The sequence below is a fragment of the Oreochromis aureus genome, linkage group 1 (genome assembly GCF_013358895.1).
Source record: "Oreochromis aureus strain Israel breed Guangdong linkage group 1, ZZ_aureus, whole genome shotgun sequence".
In the NCBI taxonomy this organism is placed as follows: domain Eukaryota; kingdom Metazoa; phylum Chordata; class Actinopteri; order Cichliformes; family Cichlidae; genus Oreochromis; species Oreochromis aureus.
In genome coordinates, this window is record NC_052942.1 from 37534448 (window position 1) to 37539467 (window position 5020).

The window sequence follows — 5020 nt, forward strand, 5'->3', positions numbered from 1 at the left end:
TTTAGTGATTCACAATGTGCTTTAATATAAAATAATTTTCAAACCAGTTCAGTTACAATAAAGCTAAACACTGTATGTGCAGTCAACATAACAGCGCCTTAAAAAACTAAACTAATGCAAGATGAGTTTCATTTAAAACCTAGATCGGATATGCAGACTGGTGAATATGTGACAAAACAGCAATTTTCTGTTGTTTTACCTCTGATCTCTGAAAGCAGGTGGAGAAGAGACAGTTGATCTACTGTCTGTCTTCCACTTTTTCTGGACTTTCTTTACTGCATCATTATTTCAATTTTCACTCTCAGAAGTGCCCCAACAGTGAAAAATGTAAAAATGCGTTATCATATCTTACATGCTCTGGTGGAAAGATAAACCCCTTGCCACAAACATTTTGTTTATTGAAATACAAAGAAAACTTCAAACTAAAGTGGAACTTTTAAAATCTTCACACTTAATACATTCACATACATTCTTTAGTCTCAGTCGTTGTCTTATCTTATACATTGTGTTATACCTGAGCTTAAAAATAAAGAATGTTTCTAGGTTTATATTACATTATACATTCCAAAAACACACACAAAGGCACTTCTTGAGGTATTGGTAGTTGTGTGTAAGCTAGGTGCTGGTGCTACGTGTTTCACTGCTTGTCTTAGTAACTGCGGTTTTAGCCTTTTTCAGTGACATCATAAACCACAGGAAGATGAAGAAACCTGCATGGCACAAGAGAGCGAGAGAAACAACTGTTTAGGCTGTGTACTGGAGATGCAATGAGTATGCACATTTGAAAATGAAAGTATTAAATTATCTGTGTGTCAGAATCTGCAGGAGGTGCAGATTGTAGGTTGTGAAGCACCAAAATGCAGCCATGTGGAGACAGAGTGCGTTAAACCTAAAGTTAGTCATTTATTGAGTGAGTACAAAAGGAAAATGAAGTCTATAAATCTAGAATTTAGAAAAACACACTAACTAGAGCATGAAGCTCAGGAGAGACGCAAGACTTATCATTTGAGCATATTTGTTTTCTCTCTTATAAAAAACTCAAGCACCATGTATAATAGAAAGTGCTTTCCCTTAAACAGAAAGGCATTGGAAACAATGTTATCCCACTCCTAAGTCCGATGTCATTATCTGTTTCCGGGTTCAAACTCCTCCTTTTCCCAAACTCAAAAAAACAGAGTTAAAAACTATCTATTCATCTTTAATCAAATGATAAATGTGGTTGGTTTAACAATAAAATTTAACATCCAGATGTCTGTAAAAAACAGGATTTATGAAGTTTAATGGAGTTGGAAGTTAGCAGAAAGTTAGCTCTCTAGTTTCCGTTTAAAGATGATATAGCATGTTCTGACTGAGGGATTTCTGAAAAATTAAAATGTGCAGTTCAGCTGTCACTTTGGACATAAATGAAGAAAAGCAACTAAACAGCAGCAACATTTGTAGGGTTAATGAAGTTGAGCTAGCTGGTATATCATGGTGTGCTACGTGGTGGCCAGCTACAGAGCTATGGTTAGGATAATATAAACACGAGAACGCTAAGAGAGGGCAAAGACAAATACAATCGCATGGCAGGAAAAAGATGCTGAAAACAGACCAAACATCAGTCAGGAGAACACCTGAGATGATTCGTCTCAAGCACGAGGTTAGTCATTAATGCACTGCTGCATGGTTTGTATTGCTTGCTATGAAAAATGTATGATTCTCACCTTCATGTACCCATTCATATGTTTGTTAGCCTCAGAGTGATTCCTTTTTGACCAGTTCAAATATTTGGTGTCTGGCAAACCATGAGCCGTTGGACTGTAGTTACATCGTAAGGCTTTAAAAACTGAGCTTTAGATGCAGATAAACAGTGTTACTAAAAACCCAGTAATAAAAACCCAGAGATGGTGACAGACCTTGCAGTGAGTTCAGCATGCAGAAGAGGTAGAGACCAGGAGTGTTCAGGTATCCAAAAGAGAAGAAGACCAGGCCCCAGGTAATGCCGGGCAGTCATGACTCCCAGCAGGGTGCAAATGTCTTTCTTGGCTCTGTCACGGTTACTCTCCCCAAACTGATTTGTCAAATATAAAATAACAAATATGATTATATACAATCTAGCACAGTTAGAGAAATGTGTTTGTCTATATCAATTTAAGTATGTGTTTTTAGTAAATGATTAAAATATAATACAGTGCTCAAAAGAATTAAAGGAACACTTTGATAACACAACAGACCTGGGGGATTACTGAGCTCCTGGGAGCATCGGATTGTTGTTCTATTATATTTAGGTCAGACAAGTATGGGCCAGTCAATTGTATCAAATTCTGCATCCTTCAGGAACTGCCTGCATTTTTTCATCAAATGATGCCAGACATTGTCATGCACCATGAGGAACCCAGGACACACTGAACCAGTTTAGGGTTTGACAATGGGGCTGAAGATTTTATCCTGACACCTAATGGCAGTCAATTGTTGTTAATTTCATTAACATCAAAGCATCTGAAAGTGATTAACCACTCCCTCTAGTAGTTAACTGACCAGCTCGATATCCCAGAAGTTCACTTAAATGAAGTTGGCTTGATGCTACACTGTGATTAGGAGGGTTCCTCTCAGGGGTGATTCTAGGATCAGAGGTTTGGGGTGCTGAGCTCCCAAAGAGCTGCCCAGCCAGGCAAGATAAACTTTACTCATCATAATGAGACTTCTTCCCTGTCTCTGTCAGTTTGTGCATCCCTAAATGTCTCCAGTTGTCCCGAGTTCTCTCTGACTGTCTCCTTGGTGCATTTAAACCCCTGTTCCTCCCTGTCTTCGTCGTCTGTTGTCTTCGTCTCCATTATCAGTCATCATAATTTTACCATCTCTGTGCAAGTCTGCAAATTTCTTTATTAAATTATAAGATTCTTAAATTCATCAAGTCTCTCTGTGCCTGGGTCCTCGTCACAAAACATGACATCACTGTTTTGTACATTTTAACACAATTTAATCCCCACATTTGTGAAAAAAAAGCAAAACACTTTTTTGAAAAGTCTGTAACAAAACCATCAAATCTGATAAAGGTTATTTAAAAGCTGCAAAAGAAGAATGAATTGGAATAAAAAAATACATATCCTAACCTTAATTACTGGGGGAGAATAATGAATGATGCTCATAGTGAGTAAAAAGTAAACTGACAGAGACAGAGATTCAATTTTAATGTGTATGTATAATATAATACAGATACATAAAAAATACACTCCAAAAACAGAAGAGTCCTTGAAATGTTCACATGTACAAAATATTAATTAAAAAAATTATAAAAATGGAGACAATTTTGCCTATGGTACAATGTATACAATGTATGAAAAGATCTTTACTGCAGATACTACAACGGCTCTGCAGATTTTTTATTTTATTTTAACCTATGTCGCCTCACCTTGAGGTTGACAAATCACTTTTTGGTGGTCAACTCTCTCAAGCAGTTTAACAGTTTCTGTTTTGCCTGTCACTGTTCCCTGTCTGTTTTCTTACCTGGTTCTTCCTGACCTTGTACTTTCTCCTCACGTTGCCCTCTTTCCTCTCTCCCTCATTGGACTGACAATCATATACAAATAGATTGTATTCAATTAGATGAAAAAATTACATTAATATGAAAAAAAATACTATTAAGATCACTAATGAAAAAGTTCTCTCTCAGTGTACTTTTAACCAAAAGGTAAATAACCAAACCACATGAACATCTAATAAAAGGTATAAATATTGAAACACTGATCCAACATTATTCTTGATTGACAGATCATTTGATCTTACACTTTTACCTGAATGTGGCTCCTGGGTTTAACATCGGCACATGCACATATGACAAAATAACCAGCTTCTCTCATTCCATTTCAAACAGGACAGTGGTAACAACAGCAGGCTACGGACAAGTTTAAGTTTTAGATTTTAAATAGGCTGTATAAATTTCAATGGGAACAACAGGACGGTCAAATGTCACTGATTTTACTACAGAGTAGGACGGATTGTAGGGTAGCAAACATAGTTGGAAAATGTCATGGTCCTGGGTCGGTGACCCAGTGTTATTGGTTTGTATTATGACTGTTGTTTTGGGTTTCCTATGGTTTAGTGGTGTTCCCTCTGTTTGGTGTCTTCCCTGCTTGTGCATCCCCTTAGTGTAGTAGGTCTCTATGTTTAGTCCGCGTCTCTGGGTCTGTGTCATTACGTGCATGTGTTTCCTGTTTTACTTTGAAGGTCTCTGTCTTATGTCAGCGCGTTCTGTTTACGTTTCCCCTGCCCCGTCAGCTGTTATGTTTCCCAGGTGTGTTTCCCTCCTGTTTCCCATCCCCTGATTACTGGTGTGTATTTATAGTGTGTATTCACCTGTCCTCGTTGCTGGTTCGTCTGTGTTGTTCACCTCGCTCTTCCTGCGTCTCTCCGTCCGCCTCTCGGTGTATTTCCCCGTACCTCCCTGCATCTTCGTTCAGGTTTGTTTTGTTAGCTCTGCCCAGTTTAGGTTCCAGTTTCATGTTCCCCCGCCATCGCTGTTTGTTTCCACTCCTTTCAATAAATACTCACCTGCACCAGAGCTGCCGCATTTTGGGTCCTTTTCTACAAACTCCACACGTCTGCCACACCGGACGTGACAGAAAACACGTTTTCAACACTGCAGGTTACCTGGGTGTAATGTTTTTCAGCTAAAAAGAAACATGGTCTGACTCCTACCTAACTATATAAAGAGTAACTTAAGGTTAAATGCAGCTAACATGTCCTGTTCTAAGCCAGGCAGTCACACCTCCACTCCGCTGCGTCTCAGCCACCATCGCTCTGGCAGAAAGTAGGGGTAGAGTAGGGGAGAGGCGAGCTGGAACAAACCATTTTTGGAGGGGGATATCTATACTTTTGTTGTTAAAATGTTACGTCTCAACCAAGTACTGTATGCTTTTTATATTTTTAGTAGTGTGTCAAAAAAACCGGAAATATTGTCCAAAGAGTAAACGGCCCAGGTTCCTCTAATCCTTTATTTGGTCAGAAAAGCTAACAGACAACCCACCATACAGTCTTTCGT

The 5020-nt window shown here is 38.6% G+C and overlaps 1 long non-coding RNA gene across 1 annotated transcript; it reads right to left on the bottom strand.

The window, feature by feature from the left end:
• On the bottom strand, nucleotides 1–4800 carry LOC116325061. The gene is made up of 3 exons (XR_004199812.2): nucleotides 4336–4800; nucleotides 1896–2050; nucleotides 1–710 (listed from the first exon to the last, which is right to left on the bottom strand). It is a non-coding gene; the product is annotated as an uncharacterized LOC116325061 (long non-coding RNA).
• Nucleotides 4801–5020: the final 220 nt, after the last annotated feature.